Below are 13,324 nucleotides of genomic sequence, written 5' to 3'. Positions count from 1 at the left end.
AGTGGAGGCATCCCCCGGGGCCAGATCGCCCCGCGCCCCCCCCCCCCCCAGGACCCCGGAGCCCGCCTGCGCCACCGTGTCCCGCCGGTAAGGTAGGTGGTTTAATCTACGCCAACGGGACAGGCATTTTAGCAGCGGGACTTCGGCCCATCCGGGCCGGAGAATCGCGGGGGGGGGGGGGCCGCAAACCGGCGCGGCGCGATTCCCACCCCGCCGGATATCCAGTGCCGGAGAATTCGGCAACAGGCGGGGGCGGGATTCACGCCAGCCCCCGGCGATTCTCCGACCCGGTGGGGGTTCGGAGAATCTCGCCCCAGGTGTCAATAAATAAAAGTGGTAATTCTCCAGTGATTGAAGGTAACATGGGTTGGAAGTCGAGCTGCAATGGTTCTGCTGATTCCCAGCCTGCTTGTGCAGCTCCCTTTGAATCTCTGATTGACCTCAGTAAGTTGATGTAAGTCACTTTGCGTTCTTTGTGTGAATAGAAGGGGAACATTACTGCAACTAGTGATAGAACCACAAAACAGTACAGCACAGAAGGAGGCCATTCAAACCAGTGTGACATTGTTGGCTCTTTGAAAGAACTATCCAGTTTGTTCCTCTTCCCAGCCCATTGCCCCTTCGCCCCACAGTTTTTTTTTTCTTTTCAAGTATATATATCCAAATTTCCTCTGAAAGTTACTACTGATGTCTGCTCCTGGCAATGTTTGCCAGATCATAAAAACTCACTGCATAAAGATTTCTCATATGTTTCCTGGTTCTTTTCCCAATTATCTGAAATCTATTTCCTCGGGTTACTGAGGTTCCTGCCAGTGGAACTGTTACTCCCTATCTACTCTATCAAATCCACTCCTGATATCATAGAATTTATCATAGAATTTACAGTGCAGAAGGAGGCCATTCGGCCCATCGAGTCTGCACCGGCTCTTGGAAAGAGCCAAGGTCAACACCTCCACCCTATCCCTATCCCCATAACCCAGTAACCCCACCCAACACTAAGGGCAATTTTGGACACTAAGGGCAATTTATCATGGCCAATCCACCTAACCTGCACATCTTTGGACTGTGGGAGGAAACCGGAGCACCCGGAGGAAAACCACGCACACACGGGGAGGATGTGCAGACTCTGCACAGACAGGGACAAGCCGGAATCGAACCTGGGACCCAGGAGCTGTGAAGCAATTGTGCTATCCACAATGCTACCGTGCTGCCCTATCATCTCATGGATGATATGCAGCTTTACAGCATACTTGAATATATTTCAGCCTTAGATTTAATAATTGCTGTCAAAGTAGTTTATCTGTCAAGGATTTTTAAAACGATGTACTTTGGGATAATTCTCGTCGAAACCATTTCCAGTGGCTGCATGGAAGGGTCACATGATAAGATTTCAAGACTTTTGCTGTAATAAGCAAACTAAAGCCAACATTGCCAAAATATTATTCAGTAGGCAATGTCTGGCTACAAATTACAGAATATATCACCCATTCAACTTCCAAAGAGATTAAAACACCCTGCCATGATAATATTTCACTCTGCTCCTTAAGTACACAATTTGTTCTCCAGGAGCCAGTCCAAAGCTATTTCCATTTTTTCCTTTTCCAGCTGGAACATTTCTAATCCCTGAACTGACTTTCATGGTGAGAGTTACCCTAGAGATTCCTCCCTCTAGCCAAAGCTAGGCAAATCGTCCTGTCCTGTTTAAGTCCTCAGGGTCTTGCTGTCTTAAATCTGACTGTGAACTCCTACCACATTCCCAGTGGAGAATATTAGAGATAGGCTACCTCTATCTCTTTGATCGCTCTGTCTCTCATATTCTTGCAGATCGACCTTTCCATGAGGTTCAGGGCTATTTTAAGAAAAACCCTGTAACCCAATACTGCAATGGCTTCAATAAACTTGTCTCCCCTGAAAGCCCATCTCCACGGAAATATGTATCACATGGCCTTGTAATCAGATAGGAAAGCTAATTAGCTATCCTTGAGACTCAAAATGCATTTTCTCTTGAAATTAAATAGACAGTTTTAAGTATAACCATTTGCAAAACCTAATATTCCATCATCTCCCTGTGACACTTCGAGCCCAACCATTTACTCAAGAGTTATCACAGATGCCCTTGCCCTTGTCCTTTTGTGTGAGCATCTTGTGTGTGAGCATCTGATTCTCAATAAATCAATCTTGGCCCCAGAACAACCAAGTTGTCGTTGAGCAGGTCAAATGACCCCAACACATCTCCACCGTACCTTAGATTAAACAGATAGCCGCAAAACATAACAAACTGAGAAAACTGGCGCTTGTAACAACTTGCTTTCATGTAGGCATGGACTATTTTTCAATCTGCCAATACTTGTCAACAGCTGGGACAGAATTGACACTGGAAAGAGAAATCTCAGGGACAAAGGGGCAAAGGCACTTCAGCAAGTTGTTCTTAAATGACAGTATGTTTTGCAGGAGGGAAGCAGTGCATGAGCCTATGATGAAGCATTGAGCATGAGGAAGCCAAATGGGAGAGAGAGAGTACATACCGCCAAATGATAATTACATTCAAAAGGAGTGTACTGTTTAGAATGGGAATAAGCAGGCAGGTCAGGTGTTTTTCATGCATCAGTGCAGCCTCGATGCTCCGAAGAGCCTCTTTTGTGTTGCATTATTCTAAATAAAATTGGGCGGTGTAGTGGCACTGTGGTTAGCACTGCTGCCTCACAGCTCCAGGGACCTGGATTCAATTCTGGTCTCGGGTGACTGTCCATGTGGAGTTTGCACTTGCTCCCCATGTCTGCGTGGGTTTCCTCCGGGTGCTCCAGTTTCCTCCCACAGTCCAAAATGTGCAGGTTAGGTGGATTGGTCAGGGTAAATTGCCCCTTAATGTCCAAAAGGTTAGGTGGGGTTACTGGGTTATGGGAATAGGGCAGAAGCATGGGCTTAAGTAGGGAGCTCTTTCCAAGGTTCAGTGCAGACTCGATGGCCCAAATGCCTCCTTCTGCACTGTAAGGATTCTATGATTCTATGAACTCCGAATTTGGGCAATGTTACAGTATTGGAAGTAGACTATGATGGCATGAACATTTGGTTGGAACATTTGGTAAATAAGAAGGAAATGAGTCTGTGTGCAGTCTTCCGGCCAGAAGTGGCAGCAGTGAGCAGGTCACGTACCCTGCACGTACACTTGATGTCAAGTGCCCTCCATGTATGTGCTTTTGGTGCCAAATCACAGAGGAGAGTTTCTTCCATTTTCAGCTGCTGGAAAGCAAGGCAAGAGGACTGTAAAGAAGAATTTTCTTACAAGTAAGAGATGGCCAGAGATTCAAATACGCAGTATACTCACTTGGCCAGGGTCTCAGAACTAAATCTGCTGGAGGGAACTTGACAGGAGAGTCCAGGACAGGGCAGTGCTCATGTTAGCTCTGCACAGAGCTCCAGGGCCTCTGGTTAACAGCCTACAAAGAAGAAACTCAACTTGGAACAAAGCAGTGGAAAGATGATTTCTTGAGCTGTGGTTTTGTCAATTGTGCAAATCAGGGTGCTTAGCCCATGTGTGTTATATGCGGGGAAGTACTGGCAAATGAGAGGAGATGTTTCAGATTTTGAAAGAGAAGTGGTGGGTGAAAAATTCTTATTGAGGCTGAGACCCTAGAGTCAGTTATTAACTTACAGCTGACTCCAAATGAAAAGACTACGCTGCTGTGTCTGAACAGTGATACCACATTAAAAACATGCGAAAGTCCATGAGGCTGTCAGCATTCTGGAGTACCATCTCCAAGGAGTATCCAGTGTTAAGTAAAATAATCATTTTGTTGCGATTACCCTTCACGATGATCTCATGTGCAAGGTTGGATGTTCCACTCACACAAAGATGAAGATGGCACAAATGAACTGGCTGAAGTCAACACCTGATTTGCGCATTGCCATTTCCTCCTGTGAATCTGATTCGAGTGAGATCGTGAGGACCAAGCAGGCTCCCCTTTTGCGTTAAAGATGAATGAACGTGGTATGTGTTGCAAAGGTCGGTTAGCGTGGGTCCCGAAGGCTTACTGGTGTGCACCACGAAGGTCAGCCGGCCTGGATCGCAAAGGTTAGCTGGCGTGGATTGCCAACTTCGGCTGGCGGTGTCCAGAGGTTCAGCCAGTTGGCAAAAGTGGGACCGTGAAAAAAAGTTTGAAAAACACTGCTCATGGGTAATTGATTCACTTTCTCACCTGACTCAAGATTTTGAATCTGCAGTGGATTCTGCAATACCTGTCAGAGAGTTGGTTCACATTAGTTTACAGGAGGCTTGCACACATCATCTAAGGTGTTAAGCTTTGCTGAAGGAATCATTGGGTGTGTAAGGATCAATATTATATCAGGGAGACTTTTAAACAACACAGCTTAAAATACAGTACAAAATCCAAATGTACTTTAGCTCTGAATAAGCTGGGAGGACAGGCATGCTGAGATAAGTGTCCTTGAAGGAGCCATGAGCATCAGTATTGAGGCCATGATCATCCAAAACCAACTCCACAGGGCCGGCCATGTGCTGAGGTTTTCCGAGTCTCAACTGCCAAAGCAAATCTTCTTCACCTAGCTCAAGGAAGGATCTTAAGCAACAGGACGGCCGAGAAAGCATTTCAAAGACACCTGACCGTTTACCCCAGAAATGCAACAGCAACACTATGGCTGGGAGACCCTTGTTTAAAAGAGACCAACTTGGAGGAACCTCCTGATTGAAGGGACATAATTCTTCAAGGACACTCCATGGCGAGAGGAGGCCTGGAAAGAGTGCGTGAGAACGGAATATTCGCAACCTAAAGTCGAAAGACCAATCCCACCTCACGGAACACCTGCCAAGTATGCGATCAAAGTTGCGGCTCTCGGATCGGGTTCATCAGTTACGCAAGGACTCACACAACCCATGAGCAGACGGAACGTCTTGGGTGGGCAACCATACTTGTTAGCAAATGATTACCAAAGATTACATCCACTCCAAACCCACTCTATCCATTATAGTTTCTTTAATGGAATCAACATTCTCATCACAAACCAAAGTTTTTCAAAAAAACAATTTCTTTCACTTTCATGACAAACAAAAGTTTATTATGAATATATATCTTTCTTTCATCTTATGTGCATTTTAAACATATTTATAAACACTACTATAAAAGATTAACCCACGGAAAAACTGCTCTCCGGTGTCTCCTGCCTCTGCTCGATGATTCGGGATGGAAAAGTGTAACTTAACCAGCATAAAAACGTACCTAACATTGGGGCAAGCCAGGCCAGGTTAGCGCTGTCCCTTGAGTTTTCCTTCAGCTGGTTAGCACAGCGCATGAAAAAAGCAGATTTGAAAAAAGGGATCTGTGGATTATGCGTGGCGTGCTTTTAGCGCCAATGTCCATGCGTCAGGATTTCCTCATCGTCCCAAGGCGCATATGCGGCGAAGAATGTCCATAACCCCCAAAAAGAAGTGAAAGTTACAGACCATAATACCTTTCCTTAAATAAGGGGACTAAAACTGCTCCCAGTACACCAGATGTGTTCTCACCAGTGCCTTGTACAGATGCAGCAAGACTTCCTGATTCTTATACTCCAACCTCTGTGAAACAAGGGGCAACGTTCCAGTAGCCTTCCTGATTACCTGCTGCACCTGTGTGCTGGCATGTCAATACAGTAGTCAATAACATTGGTATGTGAGGTTTTATCTGCGTGAGCAGATCAGTTTGATTAGGTTTTCCAACATCATTGAAATGCTATCGGTGTCTGTGAAGTGCCCTGCTATTACTGTGTTTCGTGATGTTCAAAGTGGCTGCTTATCTATCCAGGGAGTGAACGGAACAACACTTCTCTTTCAGAAGCAACATGATCATAATTCAGCACAGATCAGAACAACCCAACCCTCATACCGACCCTTCAGGATTTATACACAGAGAGCCAAATCAGTTGTCGTGTCAGCAATTTATAAATGACTTGTCTGGCCTGTTTTTTTGAGGTTAGATAAATCTGGCTTTTCTTCAAGCCTCATGTGAATCGCCAACTTTCTCCACAAGAAATAAGTTATTGGATATCAGTTCTGATATAAACTGACAGTTCATAATGTATTGGCTAATCACCAGCTCTGTCAAGAAATGAAAATTTGCAGCCAATATATGAAAGGAGCCTAGAACCGCTGTTGTGGACATCATCTCTGTCTAGTTGAATGATGCTTTTCTGACTTATTATATTGGAATTCCTTTGGTCATATCACCAGCAGCCCATTCCAGTGTATATCATTCAATACAGCTGGCTTAATTCCCCGCACTGGATTCAAAGTAACGACAGTCAGAGATACGTGTCTGTGCCATTGCTCCAGCGATCCCACCGGGATTACAGTCGGCGAACGAGGGAATCTTTGAGGATACCAAACACTTGCTTCTTTCCCCAAAGGACCCTGCTGGCCTCCTCATGGCATTTGGAGATAGTCAGAGTTAAACTAGGGTTATGGGCAGAGCTAAGGTCGCATTTCTGTCCACGGACCAAACGGAGAGCTGATTTGCTCCCATCACAACCCCTGATGTGGGCCTGATTACAGAAATACGTTTCATGAGAATGTGACTGTCATTGTAACGAAACTTTATTGACACTGAGCAGTGGTTCCCTTGGGCACCAGGTGGGACCTGCCTGGCTTTTAAATCGCTGACTTGAGGTTTAAGGTTTCACAGAATAAGTAACTGAAGAAGTGCCAGCTCAACTTCAACCTGCCATCAAATAGTGGGCTGGAAACTTGGAGCCACTCCAAGACTTGCCTCCATAGTCATGCCTGAGGAAATGACCCAAGGTGTCAAGGGTGCTACTAATGCAAAGATGGTTGCCAATGGTGGAGTGGCGAATGAACAAGCGAACAGAGTACAATGAATGAAGAATTTGGGGAAAAGGTGTAGGGCTGGAGTAGGGTTGCAATGAGATGGCGATTCAATTTGTGAGGAAATAGAATTCCAACAGTGTAGAAGGAGGCCATTCGACCTATCGAGCCTTACCAACTCTTCGAAAGAGCACTCTAACCATGTCCACTCTCACATCTGCCCCACCCTATCCCTCCTTAACCCCATAACCTAACCTGCACATCCATGGACACTAAGGGGCAATTTAGCATGGCCAATCCACCTAAACTGCACATCTTTGGACTGTAGGATGAACCGGAGCACCCAGAGGAAACCCACGCAGACACGGGGAGAACGTACAAACTCCACACAGTCACTCAAAGCCGGAATTGAACCTGGGTCCCTGGCACTATGAGGCAGCAGTGCTAACCACTGTGCCATCATACCATACTGGAGAATAGAGAGCCCATTCCATTTAAATGCAGTCATTCCTCCATGTCCTATCGGGCTTGATGTAGTCATGTGCCGTGAGGCACAGGCTGGGGGCAGCCACTTTACAATCAGTTCAATAAAGATATTACGCTAAGAAATACTGTAATCTTTGAAGTCAAAGACAAAGACAAAGACTAAGAAAAGTACAGCACAGGAACAGGCCCTTCGGCCCTCCAAGCCCGTGCCGACCATGCCGACCAATCTTCTACACTTCCTGGGTCCGTATCCCTCTGTTCCCATCCTATTCATGTATTTGTCAAGATGTCCTTTAAACGTCACTATCGTCCCTGCTTACACCACCTCCTCCGACAGCGGGTTCCAGGCACCCACTACCCTCTGTGTAAAAACCTTGCCTCGTACATCTCCTCTAAATCTTGCCCCTCTCACCTTAAACCTATGCCCCCTAGTAATTGACCCCTCTACCCTGGGAAAAAGCCTCTGACTGTCCACTCTGTCTATGCCCCTCATAATTTTGTAGACCTCGATCAGGTCGCCCGTCAACCTCCGTCGTTCCAGTGAGAACAAACCGAGTTTATTCAACCGCTCCTCATAGCTAAAGCAAAAGCATGCTGTCAGAAGTGGAGCTGAGATTGAGATTTTAAAAAGATGAAAAAGCTGGAGAGAAGCCCACAGCCACTAAAAGTCGAATGCTTCAATGTTCAAAACAGCTAAAAGCTGTTGGAAAAAAAACACTGACAAGAAAAAGCAAACGAAAACCGAAGGGTGCAAGTAAAACACTAGGCAAGTAAAAAAAAGGCTGTAAATTATCCTTTCCTCGCTTCTGTTGGAATAAAAGAAGATATGCAGCATAATGAAAATTTGTTTGCTTGCAATGACAAAACTATGAGATTGAAACAGATTTCATTAACAAGCCAGAGACAATATGAGTTGTGACACTTTTAACATTGCTGGGAAGAGAATCCTTCTCCATCCTATATTTATCTGACAAACAGAAAAAACAGACGACAGAGATTTTAAAAGCTTTGATGGCACATTTTGAATCCCAACTAAATGTGACACATCAATAGTATATGTTCAACATGAGAGCTCAAGGTTAAAAGAAGGCCATTGATCAGTAGTAACACATCTCACAAAATCCTGTGATCCCGGGCAACTAAAAGATGATCTCATTAAATTGTCTGAGGCATAAGAGATCTTGCAGTGAGAGCAAGTCTACAGAGATAGGAGAAACTTACTCTCAAGAAATTGATAGACGTGTGCTGAAATGGGAAGGTTGTGAAACATCAGCTTGTGCACATGTATGGCAGAACAGACCAGGAGATACATTGTGTTGAGACATTCCAGGCTGAAAAAACAGAATAATTACTGACAAAGGGCAGGATTCAAATACTGTGGAGAACATCATACAAAGAAAAAGGATTATCCAACATGGGAAAAGCAGGTTTTAAATGCAAGAAGCTGGATCATTGTGCACACAGGTGTTTGGCTGGAAAGAAGCAAAACAAGCCGATACAGATGGCCACTGCAGAGATATCAGCTAAAGAGTCCGATGAAGCACTCAACGCCCTACAACAGGCTGGGTTCCGCAAGTCTATCAGGGAGAAATGATTTGTGATTGTTAGAGTGATGACCACAGGACGAGAAAATCAAGGGAACATGAAATGTTAGATAGAGGTTCGTGCGTCATGTAACATCAAGACCTTCATTGATCTGTGCGAAGTGGCTCAACATGACAAAGCAAAAATGAAGCCCTCGAAAGTAGGGTTCAGGCTATATGATGTTAGGTGGATTGGCTATTATAGAATTGCCCCTTTGTCATGGGAGTATCCTTTAAGAAATGTTTTTGTCTTATCACATGGCTTCAATGATGTCATTGTGTGGGTGGAGCTGGGCTGTGGCCCTGGGTTTTACTTTCGTTTTGAGTTTGGACTGGTTTTGAACTACACAGGTTGAAAGAAGTGTCTCTCTTTCTTCATTTTAAAAGCTGTTTCCAGACTGCTTGATAACTTAAAAGAGATAATTGTTTACCGGCAGGAATTCAAACCTGCTGTTTAGAAAGGGAAACAGAGTATTAATAACAGGTCTTATACCAGTAAGAATGCCGTGTGCTGGGCCACACCTTTGAAAAGGGGTTTCTGGTTTTACTTGGATTTTGTTATTGAATTGGAACAGTTAAGGGGGAATTCATTCAGGGTTATGCATAGATCACTGTAGCTGTGTGGGATCTTTATGGTTGTAGTTGATAAAAATTCTTACTGTGTGTGTTTATACAAATGTTAACTAAATTCATAGAATAAAGCTTGTTTTTTGATTAAAAGCTCCAAAGAACTCTGTTGAATAACACCTTAAAGGCAGGCTCTTGTGCTCATCCTTGCCAAATTCAATAAACAGTTGTAGGTCAGGTGAGCTCCATGATATACTTTGGAGTTTTCTAAACCCTGGCCCATAACACCTCAGTGTCCAAAATATGTGTAAGTTAGGTTATGAGGTTGTGGGGATGGGGCAGGTGTGTGGGCCTAGGTAGGGCACTCTTTGGGAGGGTCAGTGCAGACTCGATGGGCCGAATGGCCTCCGTCTGCACTGTAGGAATTCTATGATGTCACAATACTCATACAGAGAGGACAAATTAGTCTCAGACCCAGTGCAATGGCAAGAATGAAGATTTGGAGTTTCAGATCATAGACAGTCTGCAAAAGCCACTCATCTCAACCGGACAAAGTCTAAAACTTGGACTGGTAACACTAAACTTGCCGACAGAGATTCACAAAGAGTCACAGCTCACAAAACCATTGACTGCTGATCAGATCCCAGAGGAACATAAAGATATGGTTACAGGGTGTGTTCCTGGTGATTGCCATCTTGAAGTAGACGAGTCTGAGACCAATTCAGCATGTGCAAAGAAGAATTACAGCTGTCCTCAAGTCAAGTCTAAAAAAACAAGATAGACGAGCTGGAAAAGTGGGGAGTAATCAAGAAAGTGACAATGTCTACAGACTGTATTAGCAGCGTACTAGCAATGAAACAACCTGAAAAGCTACGAGTATGCTGAGAGCCAAAGGATCTAAATAAAGCGCGGACAAGATTTCACTACCGCATGCTAACCGGAATTTACCTCAGCTTTCCAAGGCAAAGATATTCACAACCGTAGATGCAAAGGGTGATTACTGGCAAGTGAAGCTGGATGAAAGGAGCAGCTTTCTAACTACATTCTGGATACTGGACGCTGTTTGGGAGATACAGATGTTTTCGCATGCCGTTTGTCATTTCCACAGCTCCAGTAGAGTATCGCGCAGACAACATGAGGTGGTCAGTGATCGACAGTTGTGATGATAATTCCAGTGCTGAAACATCATGATATCATTGATTAGGTCACCTTGCAGTGTGATGCCAGCAAGTTGCGTCTTGGAGCCATCCTAATGCAACAAGTCAGCCAGTCGCATTTGCATCCAGGGCACTAATGCAAACTGAACGACACTATGCTCAGATTGAGACATCGTGCTTGGCTATTATTTTTGCTTTTGAAATATTTTCAGTGATACCTGCTTGGGAGGAACAAAGTAACATTGGAGTCTGACTACAGCCACTTCAAAACATTTTTCTCAAACTGCTACTATCTGCTCCAAAGCGACAATAAATAATGTTACCTTGATTACAGAGATATCATCTGGATGTGACACACAAGCAAGGGAAGCGAATGTACATCACTGACATGCTGTCGAAAGCAGCGCCCCCCACCAAGAAGGTTGAGGATGCTACAACAGAATGTGAAGTCTTCCAGATTCAATGTGGAACAGCAGCTTACCGTGTACTGGAAGTCATCAACCCAGCGGAGATATTGGGCCGGATTCTCCGTTGGCTGATGCCGAAATCGGGAAATCATAGAATCTTAGAATCATAGAATCATAGAAACATAGAATGATAGAATTTACAGTGCAGAAGGAGGCCATTCAACTCATCAAGCCTGCACTGGCCCTTGGAAAGAGCACCCTACCTAAGCCCACACCTCTACCCTATCCTCGTAACCCCATCCAACCTTTTTGGACACAAAGGGCAATTTAGCCTGGCCAATCCACCTAACCTGCACATCTTTGGACTGGGGGAGGAAACCGGAGCACCCGGAGGAAACCCACGCAGACACGGAGTGAACGTGCAGACGTGCAGTCTTCGCACAGACAGTGACCCAAGATGGGAATCAAACATGTGACCCTCGAGCTGAGAAGCAGCTGTGCTAACCACTGTGCTACTGTGCCGCCAAGGTGATTGGGCAGAGAATAAGTTCTGATGCCAAAATCGTGGTGGGCGCCAATTTGACGCCAAATCGCAATTCTCTGTCACCTGGACAGCGGAGTCAATGCGGTCCGGAATGCACCTGCATATCATTAGCGGGCCTGACCCGGTATTCTCCGATGCTCCGCGTCCGATGGGCTAAGTTTCCAACGGCACGGTTCACAAAAATTGTGAAACCGGCATTGTGGCTGCTGAGGGAAAGAGCGGGGGTACAGAAAGTGTCCAACATTACCATAGTTTGCTGGCAGTTGTGCAGCTGGCCGGGGGGCCTCTGGCAGGGCTGGAAGGGGTGGGGGGGGGGGCGTAGCGGGAGAGGGTAGCCAGGAGGTGGGCTATGAGGTCAGGGTGAAAGGGCATGGAACACCATTGCTGCAGCTGGAAAGGCAGCCATGCAGCTGCGCACGCCACTGACAGCCCACTTTGAACGTAGGGCCACGTGTCATATACATGTCCCTCCAGGCCACTGCCCTAGATGCCCTCTGGTCCCAGCCAACCCATCAGCTATATGGGTGCGCTCAAGCACAACCAGTGCCATCTTGTTGGCTGGGATGAGTGTGCATGGAGATTGTAATGTGTATATGCGTCTGCAGCTTGTCAGCCTCCCAAGTGTCAATCACCGACCCCGCGAATCCCATACCATTTTTCATTGGAATCGATTGTGCTCCACGTGGCGCTGGTGCTAGCCCTTCCACTGTCACTGAATCGGTCCAGGTTCGGTGCCAGTTTGCTGTCGTGAAAGTTCACAAATCCTGCCCCGGAGTCAACACTCAGGTGTCTCAGGAACGGCAGAATCTAGCCCATTGAATCTGACAGACAAATGCCTTGTTTGAATCAATAGAACTTCCCAACAAGATGCAACTGTCCATGTGCTGCAAGAAGGAACAACAAAAGGATAGCCTGAGATCATTAAGGACAAACCCATGATCCTAAGAGCATATTGTGCATTAAAGAGATTAATTGGCAGCCCAGGATGGCATCTTGTACAAAGGAAATAGAGTCATAATCTCTCAGGAGATGAGAGGAGGGCTTCTGAGGCATATCCATGCAAACCATCAAAGAATTGAATTGAGTCTGAGAAAGACAAGGAAAGTGCTCCACTGGCCAAACATGAGCAATGAAATAAAAGACCACATCGGCCAGTGTGATGCTTGTAATCAGGACCAAGCTAAAGAAGCTAGAGAGCCATTGATGCCACATGACACACCAGACATACCATGGATGAAGCTGGGAGTAGACCTCTTCACTCTGGTAGTAACTGATCATCTTGTCACTGTTGATTATTATTCTGACCAATAGAAGGTAGACCAGCTGACTTCAGTGCCAGCAAGAGAGATGGTAGAATGCATGAAAGCACACTTCAGTCAGTTACGGTAGTCTAGACATTGTGATGAATGATAATGGCCCTCAATTCACCAGTGAAGAATTCAGCTGTTTCACAAAGGATTGGAAAATACAATTTATACAATGCATCATCTCTGCACTATCCCCATTTGAAAGGAAAGGCTGAGGCGGCAGTGAGAATTGCTAAAGCAATCATTAAGAAAGTGAGCAAATCTAGAACAAGCTAATCCTCAACTGAAGAGACACACTGATGGAAGGCATTGAAGTAGTCCACTCGAAAGACTAATGTCACATCAGACAGAAACCACTCTTCAATAGCTAAATAGATACTGAAACCAGAAGTGGTAACAAGCGTAAGTGAAAAAATCCAGGTGAAGTGGCAGAAAGCTAGATTTCAGTTTCACAAGATT

This window comes from Scyliorhinus torazame, chromosome 12, assembly GCF_047496885.1.
Source record: "Scyliorhinus torazame isolate Kashiwa2021f chromosome 12, sScyTor2.1, whole genome shotgun sequence".
NCBI classification, from domain to species: Eukaryota; Metazoa; Chordata; class Chondrichthyes; order Carcharhiniformes; family Scyliorhinidae; genus Scyliorhinus; species Scyliorhinus torazame.
Note: the sequence above shows the minus strand (reverse complement) of the source record.